Source organism: Cornus florida, unplaced genomic scaffold (assembly GCF_030987335.1).
Source record: "Cornus florida cultivar Cherokee Brave unplaced genomic scaffold, ASM3098733v1 CherokeeBrave_3.0.0_Hap2_Chr01, whole genome shotgun sequence".
In the NCBI taxonomy this organism is placed as follows: Eukaryota; Viridiplantae; Streptophyta; class Magnoliopsida; order Cornales; family Cornaceae; genus Cornus; species Cornus florida.
Genome location: NW_026775571.1, coordinates 74,026,905 through 74,039,646, shown reverse-complemented (window position 1 = coordinate 74,039,646; position 12,742 = coordinate 74,026,905). Strand labels below are relative to the sequence as shown.

Here is a 12,742-nt window from a genome sequence, read left to right as displayed (position 1 = left end):
TTGAGTATATATGACATTTTGTGTATCAGCGTGCCCTCTAAGATTTAAAGGGATGATCTGTAAAACAGTTATTAGACCAGCTATTCTTTGAGGGACAGAATGTTGCGCAAGTACGAATTAGAAATGAACGCATTCGTAAGATAGTTGGACTAGCACTGATTGGAGGTAAAATTAGAGAAAATTGATTATGATGGTTTGGTCATGTGCAAAGAAGATCATTGATTGAACCAGTTAGGAAGAGTTACATGGTTCACATTGAGGGAATATCTTGGGAAGGGGAAGAACAAACTTAACGTGGGTAGAGTTGCAAGGGTATGCTAATAGCCTAATATGTGGTTGGATAGTGTGGAATGGGAAAATAGAATTCTTGTAGGCAAGTAGTTGGGAAGAGGCTTAGTCGAGTTGAGTTGTACATTTAGGAAATAGATTGTACCTCACTGCTCAGAATTATATACTGTATTAAAAAGTGTTTGAGTGTGTAATAGGATGGAACATATAAATGTACACACAATTTATAATATATCACAGTTGGGCTATATATTATTTTTGGTCTCTCCATCCAGCGTATAGTGAACATATCACTTTATCTTGTTCTTGGAGCCTTTTGTTGATCCCTTCTCATAGATGTTGTTTGAAGCAACCTTTTTGTGTTAAGTACTGAATGGTTTAACAGTTACGGGGGATGGGGTCTTTTCTCCTTCTCTCGTCGTACACTAGAGGAACTTGTGCTGTCTTGAAGGATGAACATAAACTAAAAGTGGAAACTAAGTCTTCGTGTTACATTCTGCAGGTTCTATACTCTCATGGTTTTGTCTACTGCATTATTTGGGAAACCAGCATTTAGGAATCTCATTTGCAATGGGCTTATCCTTGCTGAGGATGGTAAAAAGATGAGTAAAAGATTGAAAAACTATCCTCCATGTATGGAAGTCATTAATGAATACGGGGCTGTAAGTCTTATTGTTTGGATCATTTAATTATTGTTGTTGTTCTATGTTTTTTTCAGTGTTATATTATTGCTGCCGCTCTTGTTGGTGTTCGAGTATTCTTGTTCAAATCTCTCTTCTTTTTGGATGTTTTATTGCATTTCATGATCTTGCTTGTCTTTTTCGTTTGTTTGTTTACTTGTCTGTTGTACAGGATGCGTTACGACTGTACCTTATTAATTCACCAGTTGTTCGTGCAGAGCCTTTTCGTTTCAAAAAGGACGGAGTTTATGGTGTTGTGAGTGATTTTCTAAAGTTTTATTTTCTTCTTTCATATTAAGATTTTTGTTTCATTTGATCTTTTCATTTGGTTTGCTGATTTTTAGTATTCCTCCTCCTTTTTTGTATTTTCCTTTTATCTTGGTTGATCTCCACTTGCTTGTATTAATACCAGATAATGATGTCGATGCAGGTCAAAGATGTTTTTTTGCCGTGGTACAATGCATACAGGTTCCTTGTTCAGAATGCAAAAAGACTTGAGATCGAGGGATTTGCACCATTTGTTCCAATTGAACAGTTCACTCTTCAAAAGTCATCTAATGCGCTTGATCAGTGGATCAACTAGGCCACTCAGAGTCTCGTTCATTTTGTTTGCCAAGAAATGGATGCATATCGACTCTATACGGTTAGATTTCTGCTAAACATTATCACTTATCTAGTACTTTTTAATGAAATACGTTGTAGTTAGAAAATGTGACGCCTTTAGATGATTAAAATACTTCTATAGTAAGAAAAAGGGGCTTGAAATCTCCTTACCTGTCAGACTATTAATGTAGCTCTTATAGGGTTCTCATTAAGTATATAGCTCATTCAGTATATAGGACTCCAAGGGATTTGATTGACGTGTGGAGGGGCCAAAGGGTGGGGGTTCATGCTCGTGACTATTGGAGGGTGACCCCCTTTTGTGTTTGGTGGAGTCTTCGGAAAGAGTGGAATAAAAGATCTTTTGATCTCCATTGGGGCGTTGAAGGTTTCTACTTTTTGTTCTCTTTTTAGTTGGTGTATGGGGAGAAATTGTATATCTTTAGATGAACTCGTCGACTTTTTGGGTTCTTTGGGTCAATAGGACTCCCTTTTTGGTTTTGGTATTTGTATAGCTCTTGGGACGCGTTCCCCTTTTGAACGCTTTCTGATACAATTTTACTAATAATAAAAAAAGAAGTACATAGCTCATGTGGTGAAGGGATGGTATATGTATGAGCCTCATGTCCTCTGTTGTAGCAGCATAATTTATTGATGACGGAATTTACGGGTGTCGGATTGGCTGGCCTAAAGAGTCACCTGGTAGCTCATTTAGGTATGTGCCATCAGCTGCAGTCTATAAGTTTGCTGTAAGTTTGCACAGGAAAGGAGAGAAGAAAAGCCTTCATATGTTACATTACAAAATAATAAAGTTACAAAAGATGAGATTTAATGAAAAGCCTAACTAGAAGATGAAAAGACAAAGTTATCTCTAACAAATACAGAAAAGTATATAAAATACCACTCCCTAAGACTGCATTAGTTTCTTAATATGTTGTGGTAGTACTACTGTTTGCATTATTTATTTGATTTTTGTGATAACATTCGTCAGCGCATTGAACTAAAAAGAACAGTGGTTTAGATCCTGTCATGTTCGCATATCCATGCTTCTATGTTCGTGTAATGCTTCTAAGTGGACAAAGTGGTACAAGGATGTTTTCATAGATAAACATATGTATTATATATGATCGTGATAAATCTGTTATTTATTTTTTATGTTTGTATGTCAATATCTGCATAATTCAGAAATACAGTACTTGGCAATTATTAGAGACATAATTATATTATTGTACAACGTGCTTTAGAATTTTTAAAATTGCAATTGTGGCAGCCATGCGTGCGATGTTAGGCAGCTTCATCTTCATTTTCTTTTTTCTTTTTTTGTTTTTTGTTTTTATTTTTTTTTTTTGGTTTTGTGATTTTGGTTAAAAGAAATGTTTGTAAATAATGGATGTGTCCATTGCATTTCAAAGAGCGGACGAGACTTTTTTGAGTAGTGTTTTTGCTACATTGATCGCTTGTTAAGGATTGTCAAATTATTGAGCGGCTTAGAACTAACTATCTAGAATTTAAGATGTTTTTTTGAGTTGATTTTATTATTATTTTTTGTTTTGGTAAGTAAGATTGTAATAGAAAGCCCTCAAAAGGGGAATGCATCCCTCAAAAGCTACACAAGACCAAATAGGGCCTCTAGACCCTCAAATAGTCAAAAAATTCAACTATCTCCCCCATGGATTTACAATTTCTCCTTACAACCCAATGAAAAAGAGTATTAAGAATGGAGAACTCCAGCGCCCCAATAGATGTCTCCTTTCCTTTAAAGGATCTACTGTTTTTTCCAAGCCATAAACACCACCAAACGCACAAAGGCGCTACCCTCCATAAGTCACGGACTTGGGCCCCACTGTACATCCTCTCCAAGCCTCTACCAAACTTCTCAAAAAAACATGTTATATGTCAGAAAATGTACTAGCCATTAACTTTTGGTTGACTTGAATTCAACTTTGTAATTGACTAAGTTAAAACATTCCATTAAAGAAAGAAGTAAAGAAGGCCAATTTATCCATGATTTGGAATTTTTTGGGCATTCTGTGTGCCAGTTGTTGACTACTCTCCATACCATTTATCCATGGGAAGGAATAGATGGACATTTTTCCTTTTCCTTTTTCTTTTTATTTTTTTATCAGTAAAATTTTATTCGAAAGGCGTCACCCTCCGCTCCGTCCACAATTACCACCAAAGGCACAAGGGCGCCTCCCTCCAAAAGTCGCGGGCTTGGGAACCCAATGAACCGCCTCTCCAAGCCTCAATCACACCCCTTGGAGACTGGGGCATAACCCACTGAATCCCAAACATAACAAAAAGTAAGCCCCAACTGTCTCTGGCCACGGGGCAAATTTTTATATATTACTGGAAATAAACATTTTATATATTAGTTATTCACATGTGTATTCCAAATTTGGTAAAGCTTTTATATTACTGTACCTAGCACCGCATTTTGGCATGTATTATTTGGTAGAATATTGAAAATTTGATGCTATTTTGTTGTAGGGTTTGAGTTTTTATTGGACTGGCAGCTAAAAACATACCCTCAGCCGACAAGCATAATATTGTACATATAACATAGGTTATTCTATATTCACTTCTTACGTTACTAAGGTATTCAAATATTTATACCTCCAATTTCTTTTTAGGTGGTTCCTTATCTCCTGAAATTTCTTGATAACCTTACGAATATATATGTGCGGTTGAACCGTAAGAGACTTAAAGGCCGGACGGGAGAAGAAGATTGCAGGACGGCACTTTCAACTTTATATCAGGTATGACGACTTTAACATTGGTCCTGCACTGTTTAGACCGTTGCTTGTTGCAAGCCTTTTTGTTTTTTTTTCGGTGCACTTTTTATGTCATCATTATTTTGTGCTTTTTGATTTTTGCTTTTCTTGGCATAATTAGCATCATCTTTCTGTCCAAACATTGTCCTTTATAGCATTATGTAACTATCCAAACTGACCTTTGCAAAACTAATCAAAGGCTAATAATAAAGATACATACTACTGTTTTTGTTACGAAATTTGTCGACACTGAGTTCTAATCCTAAAAGATATCTATTTGCTAATGTGTCATTCTCGCTCCTTGTTGTGTTCTGAGAAGGTGAGATAGACATTTGAGTTCATACTGCATGTCATCATCCAAAGTTATTCTTTTCATATCTTAGAGCATTGTTTTGATGCTGTATTGACAGTACTGCCTCTCTGTGTGACTTGATGTTTGCCAGTGGTCAACTTGAACTGCTTGCACCTAGTGTATATATTCTTATTATGCTATCGTTTCTGCTTCGGTGCTAAGTGTTTGATGTGTTCTTATTGGGAATATTGTGTTTTATATGACTTAGTATCTGTCATTATCTATTCCTCTGTGAATTGCATACTTGATTCCAATTTTACTTGTCTTACATCTTGTAATCCGGGTTTTGGGTTTAAGGTGCTTCTAACTTCTTGCAAAGCAATGGCTCCATTTACGCCATTCTTTACTGAAGTTCTGTACCAAAATTTGCGAAAAGTTTGCAATGGATTAGAGGAAAGCATCCACCATTGCAGATTTCCTCAAGAAGAAGGAAAGGTATTGTTAATTTGTGTATTAATATGTCTTACGTTGTTTATGCGTATTTGTTGTGAGATTTTTCTGAAATTTTTTGTTGTTTTTTCCACCATACAATTTAAGTAAATCTAACAACTGTTTATGCCATATCAGGGTGGGGAACATATTGAACAAAGTGTTAATAGAACGATGACGATTATTGATTTTGCCCGCAATATCCGCGAGCATAATAACAAGCCTCTTAAAACTCCACTTAGGTTGTGCTTTTAGCTTGTCTCCTGTTTTTTCTTTATTCACTCATTTGTATTGTTTCTTCTAAAAGAGAATTTCCATTATTTCTATGGATTGCAGGGAGATGGTTGTAGTTCATCCGGATACCGAGTTTCTTGATCATATAACTGGAAAACTAAAAGAGGTCCGTGAATAAAATTTCTAATATTTTGGGTTATATATTTTTATTTATTTTTGACTTTTTGTTTATAACATGTACAATTAATCTTACTTTCTGCCAACTGTTTATATGATAATCTAACTAATAAAATATCTATGTTTATACCTTACCATATTCAAGCTTTGAAATTTTTGACAAATCTGGTTAGTAGAATGAAGTTAATGAACTAATTCTCTATTATATGTAAATTCCTTCATCAATTTCAAAGCCCTAGTGGAAGTGTAATTGAAATTAGTTATTGATTAGCTTCCTTGAGAACCCGTGGTACATGTCCGTTTATAGCCATGCCCTGGAACATGAGATTAAAACCTTTTGCTTCACAAGCTGTCCAATTCAAGTACTTCCCTTTTTGCATTTACAATTTTTTTTTTTTATTAGTAAGATTATATTGAAAACGCTCAAAAGGGGAGCGGAACCCAAAGAAACACAAGGGCCACAAGGCACCTTAAACCTTCAAAGAGGCAAAAAAAACAATAATCTCCTCTATAGATCTATAATCTCTGCCTGAAACCCAATAAAAAAGAGTGGAAATAATAGAGAACTTAAGCATAGAAATAGGTTTCTTCTTTGCATCAAAATATCTCGTATTTCGCTCGAGCCAAATGTACCACAAAATACAAAGAGGCGTAGCCCTCCAAGCATCCTGAATGAGAACCGACACCTCTCCAAGCCTCAATCAACCCTCTAGAGGAACTAGGCATAACCCAATGGACCCCAAAAAATCCAAGCATCAAATCCCAATAGTCTCTGGCCATGCTACAGTGTAAAGAAGGTGGTCAACTGTCTCCTCATCGCACACGCACATATAACAATGATTAACCACCACCTGATTCCTCCTCTTCAAATTATCCTGGGTTAAAATCTTGCCTAGGACGGAAGTCCAAGCGAAAAAGGCTACGTTAAGAGGAGCCTTTGAACGCTAAATAGACTTCCATGGGAAAGGGCCTTCGGTACCAATCGAAAGGCACCTAAAAAAGGACATAACCTCGAAACAACCCTGAGAGTTAGGATCCCAAAGCCAACAATCCGAATCCCCAACTGTGATCTCCTGGCGATACAGAACTTCCAAAAAGCGAGTAACCTCCTCAATCTCTCAGTCTTGAAAGTGCTTCTTAAAACGAACATCCCAAGTCAGTCTCTCGTTATCAAGGTGATAACAGTCAACCACCATGGCGTGTCTGTGAGAGACTAACTTGGGATGTTCGTTTTTGGAGGCACTTTCAAGATATGTGAGAAGCAATCCTATAGAGCCGTAGGAAAGCGAGAGCAAGAGGAAGCTCCCCACACCAAAGATCCTCCCAAAATCTGATCCTCCTACCATCCTTGATCCGAAACGAACATGCTTGCAAAAATCATCCCACCCCTTCCGAATGAAAGTCCAAACCCCCACCCCCCTAGGATCACGCATCTCAAGAGAGCACCACCCACCACTACTCTCCCCAAACTTGCTTCCGATAACTCTCCTCCAAAGCTAATGCCTCTCAATCCCAAACCTCCAGAGCCATTTTCCAAGGAGAACCTTATTGAAAGGCACCAACCTCCTTAACCCCAAGCCTCCACTCCAAATCGGACGGCACACATGCTTCCACTGAACCAAATGATACTTGAACTCTTCTCCACTCCCCTCCCCGGCAAAGAAAGCTGCACTGCAATCTCTCAATTTTCTCAGCCACTGAAGAAGGAATCTGAAAGAGAGATGAAATAAGTGGGGAAGCTAGAAAGGGTGCTCTTAATCAGAGTAACCCGATCCCCCTTCGAGAGGTACTGCTTTTTCCAACCTGCCAACCTCCTCTCGAATCTATCCACAACCGGATCCCAGCTCCCCACACATCTCGAAGGGGCTCCCAAAGGCAACCCTAAGTAAGAAATGGGAAAAGAGCCAGTGCGACAACCAAGAATCTGAGCAAACATCTCAATCTCAGGAACATCCCCAAAAGGAACAAGAACGTTCTTACCAACATACACCTTAAGACCAGAGATAACTTGGAACCAAATCAAAACGCATCTCAAATATCTCAACTGGGACGCATCAGCATCACAAAGCACTATAGTATCATCCGCAAACATCAAGTGGGAAATCTCCAGTTGACTAGCAACATCCCTGCCCACCCGAAAACCTCTAAAAAAACCCAACTCCACAGCCCTTTTTAGCAATCTGCTAAGACCCTCCATCACAAAAAGGAACAAGAATGAAGAAAGCGGATCCCCTTGTCTCAAGCCCCTCGAACAAGAGAAAAAACCCGTGGGAGCTCCATTCACAACGACAGAGAACCGAGCACTAGAAATGTAGAAAAGAATCCATCTCTTCCAATGCCCGCCAAACCCCATCCTCTCCAATAAGTAGAGGAGGAAGCTCCAGCTCACATGATCATACGCCTTCTCAATATCCAACTTACATAAAACACCCGGAACCCCACAACTCAAACGGGAGTCCACACATTCACTAGCCATAAGAACTGAATCCAAAATTTGACGACCTCCCACAAAGGCATGCTGAGAGTCAGAAATGACGCCATCCATAACCTTCCTCAACCTAGAGGCCAAGACTTTCGCAATTAACTTGTAAAAACATCCCACCAAACTGATAGGGCAAAAATCCCTAACATCCATCGCCTCTCCCTTCTTCAGAATAAGAGCAAGAAAAGTGGCATTCAAGCTCTTCTCAAAAGAGCGTGAAAAAAGCCTATCACCTCCTCACGAACCACCTCCCAGCACTCCAAAAGGAATCATATAGAAAAACCATCTGACCAGGGGCTTTATCCCCATTACAGTTTTTCAAAGCAGACAAAACTTCCTCTTCTGTAAATGGCTCTTCCAAAGCAGAGCACTCCTCACTCGAAATAGAGTCAAAATGAGGCCCAGCAAAGGTCGCCAACCAGTTGGTTCAGTGAACAAATTCGAAAAGTAATCAGTAAAACCCTTACAAATATCCTTCTCCTTACAAAACATCTCCCCATCCACCTGAATCCTCCCAATATGATTGCCCCTTCTGTGAGCATTGGCAAGTCTATGAAAAAATTTGGTAGTATTGTCACCTTCCTTGAGCCACAAAGCTCTAGACTTCTGTCCCCACGAAATCTCCTCCATGACAGCGATCTCAGCAAACTCTGCCTGACACTCCACCCTCCTAAGCTTCAAGGGAACCGGCAAAAGACCCTGACCCTCCATCCTATCAATGTCAGCAATCTTAGAGAGAACTCGATTCCTCCTCCAAGCCAAATTTCTAAAAACCTCTTTGTTCCAAACTTTAAGATCATTCTTCAAAAGACGCAGCTTGCCTACCAGAGAATGACTAGGGGAGCCAATCACTCCATACCCCACCCACCAGGATCAAACTTGCTCCAGAAAACCCTCAACCCGAAGCCACATATTCTTAAATCTGAAAGGGGACTTTCTTCTATGCAACCCACCACAATCTAACATCAACAGAACATGGTCAGACAAAGGGCGAGCCAAAGTGGTCTAAACAACATCAGAAAACTTCTCCTCCCAATCACTCGACAAAAGGAATCTGTCAAGTCGAGAGAGAGTAGGAGGAGAGCGACCACTGGACCAAGTGTAAGGCCCACCCACCAAAGGCAAATCAAACAAACAAAAAGGGTCAATAAACTCCGAGAAGGACACCATGTCGGCTGTCCACCTGCCCCTGTCGATCTCTTAAAAGGGGAACACACAACATTGAAATCCCCACCGATACACCAAGGCATCGACCATCTCTTACGAATCTCCCCCAATTCCTCCCAGAGCAAATGACAGACACTATCCTCTGAAGGGCCATAGACTCCAGAAAAAACCCAACGAAAACCATCCTCCACCATAGAGATAACGCAGGAAGCCGAGAAAAGCCCAACCTGAGAGTCCAACAAAGAGATCTACCAGTTATCCCACATAATCAGGATACCACCTGAAGAGCCAATCGCATCCAAAGCAAACCACTCCACAAATCTCCCTCCCCACAAGCTTCGAACAATCACATCCGTCATCGAGGCAATGTTGGTTTCTTGCAGACACACAACGTGACCACCCGCTTTCCGAATCACCGATTTCACCACTTATCTTCTAGCCAGGTCGTTGGGACCCCGGACATTCCAAGAAAGAATTTGTAGCTTCATAGGGAAACAGTAGAGTTGACATTCTCCCCCCTCCTTCCACTAGCCCTCTCCCTAGACCCCCTACTCCTCCTTTCATAAGTGACGAAAGTTGAGGGGCTCGGAACCCCCCTCTCCTCCCTCTCCACTGGGATACTCCCCCTACTTCCCATTCTATCAGCAAACTGGGCATTAAGAACATTAAGGAATAAACTTGTCGCCTCCTCCATCTTACCCTCAAAAGAAACCCCCCACCCACCTCAACTCCCTTTTCCCTCACCCAATCATCCTCCAAGTCAGCCACACCTGCAACAAAACCAGTCCCTTCCACAAAATCCCCTTCCGGTCTAACAACAACCAAAGGGGTAAGCAATTCCAAATCAGACTCACATCCGTCCACAAAACCATTCCCAAATCCCCATGTAAAGAGGAACACGACCCATCCTCCCCATTCTTAACAGCAGACGGGCATGGAGAACAGCTAGATAATGGGGTCCCAAACACTTCATCAGCCAAATGATCATTCTGCTCATTCTGAAAACCTTTCGAAGCAAGATGAGCCCGCAATTCATTCAAAAGCACAGCAGTTGAAACATCATCAATCTTGATCTTCACATCTCGGCCCACACACAGAGTAATTCCTTTACTGTTAACATCACACAGCCGAGAGGTTCCCAGCTCGTTGCCACTGTTCCCACCATGTCGATCCTCACAAACAAGCTCCAGCTCCCTTTCAAAAACCGGGGACAAACATTTTGAAGTGGAAGAAACCACACCCTTTTTCAGCCCCAAGCTCCTTCGACACCCCATAAGGGTGAGAAGAAAAGGAAGAAGAAGGGAGAAAAGGAGAAGGCCCAAGCGAAGCAAAAGACTTACCCGAATCAGAGTCAAGCTGCGAATTCTGGATCCACTTCTGCTTCTCCTTTCTCGACCATCTTTTGCAAAAAGAGGGAAGAAACACCTTCTTCTTCAAACGGTGCCCCTGCGCAAGCCCCTTTGAACGCCGAGCTCCTCTGGAACCTTCGGAGAACGCACCAGATGGTTGAGAGTCAACGCCATCTACAATATCACATAAAGGCCCAAATCAGTTACCCAAAACTGGCCAGAAAGAAAATTAGAAGAACCCGGTCCATTCTTCATTCCACAGCCCAAATCATCAGGTCCAGGAGCCAAACAAACAACTTCTTTTGGATGGGCCACTCCACCTCCATCCGGTCCACATAATGGCAACCTGCCCACATCCAAAGGCAAAGGCCTCATTCCAGTCATGCCAACCGCAAGCCCACAAGAAGAAGGGGCACTCAGTCCGGATGCCCTACCCACCAGCCCATCAATAGGAACAACCACAGACTCAACCCCATAAGAGGCCAGCACATCTTTCGGGGCCCAAGAATTTGAAAAAGTAGTGGATCCAGCTGTCATCCACTTAGAACAGCCAAACCCTTTGTGCCAACCACGTGTGTGGACATCAAGGCTCCCCCTCCCACACGTTTGATTCACGTGAAGAACACCACGGTGACGCCCCCTTTTCCACATCTGCAAGAACGCCGGACGGCCAAGCCCGGTGAGACCTCCGCCCCTTTTCCTCTCCTAGAATCCCTCTTGCCGGCGATGATCAGGCTTAGCCAAAGAGCCCTCCTTCCTTCTCAGAGTGAAGAGTTGTCGCAAACACATTCCGAATTGCGTACCCAGAGATCATCCCTCCATTCCTTCCATCTCTGATGCTCAGCCAAACCCTTCTTCCCCATAGAATCCCACCTTAACCATTTTGCCTCCTTCAGCAAGTGCGAGCCATCTCCTCCTTCCAAGCTGTCCGTCGTCGGCACAAGTTCAGGAGGCTTCTCTTCCTACACCGCCACTTTGTAACAGAACCAATCATCGTGAATGAAAACAAAAGGAGGACAGACCTTGCCATCTAACACTGTGATACAGACCCTTTCAGCATCAATTGCTTCATCTGCATCCACCCAAACAAACCCACCACACAAATCTCCTACCGTCACGAACAGGGCATGACTCCAAAGGTGAAGAGGGAGTCCATACAGCGTTACAATCTTCAGCCCCTTTCCTTTCAACACCTCAGAACACCCCACCCTAAAATTCCAGGAGTCCACTCGTAAAGTGGCCGTCCCCCAGCACGGCGACCCTCTTTGAGCACACGAGAAGCCTCTGCCGAAGAGGGAAAACGAAAAAGCAGCAAAGTATCTGGCAGAGGAGAAACCACAACACCAGAGGAAACCTTCCAAACACGAGAAGCCCAAGCCGCGATTTGAGCCCTGTCACCCACTTCCTTGTCGAACTTACCCACCATACACGACTGAAGGTCCTCTCTTCTCCTTCCAACCTAGTCGTTATCCAGAAAAATCGAATGCCCTCGATAAGTGTTTACAGATCTTGCAGTTCCGCCTTGAAACAAACGAGGCAACCTAGCAACCTCCAAGAACAACAGCATCACAAGAGACGAAAAAACAGAAAGCACAGTATCAAATTAATAGACAAAGTATCAAATTTTCAAAATTCAGAAAGCTCGGCAAATTCATTATAGGGCATGTCATATGGTTGAGGTTGTGCTGTAGTAAAATGACTTGTTTTCCCCAGTGAACAAGGCATTCTTTTTGCAACCTCACCATTTGCTCCATGTTTTGTTCAATTTCATCAACAACTGTATCTTTGCTCCCAAAACAATATTTGGCAATCTTCTGAACATGTAAGAGCTTCAATGGACTTGTGAAATACTGTAATTCTGTTACAATATTTTTTAAAAAAATGTTTGTGTTTTCTAGTCTTGACAGCATATTCTTTAAGAGGTTTTGAGACCTTGCAAACACTAGCTCCCTTTAATCCTTTGCATAATTCCATCACAGTATCAAGCATTGGCTGTGTCCAAACGGAATCTGCTGCATGAAAATGTTTAGTATTTAGAAAAATTTATGAGCCCATGACCGTCAACATTTGCCTCAAAATCTTCGTGTTTTATCAATTTTAGATTACTTTAAACTTGTGCTCTCTTGGACTACTGGATCTTTTGCCTTCAAGCTAGCTTCAGGATAGAATCCTTTCACGCTACTCCCACGAGAATCACAAAAAGTAAGGGA

At 41.4% G+C, this 12,742-nt stretch overlaps 1 pseudogene; it reads left to right on the top strand.

The window, feature by feature from the left end:
• The window catches only part of LOC132301002 (isoleucine--tRNA ligase, cytoplasmic-like), a 50,980-nt pseudogene that overhangs the window by 22,901 nt on the left and 15,337 nt on the right, over positions 1 to 12,742 (top strand).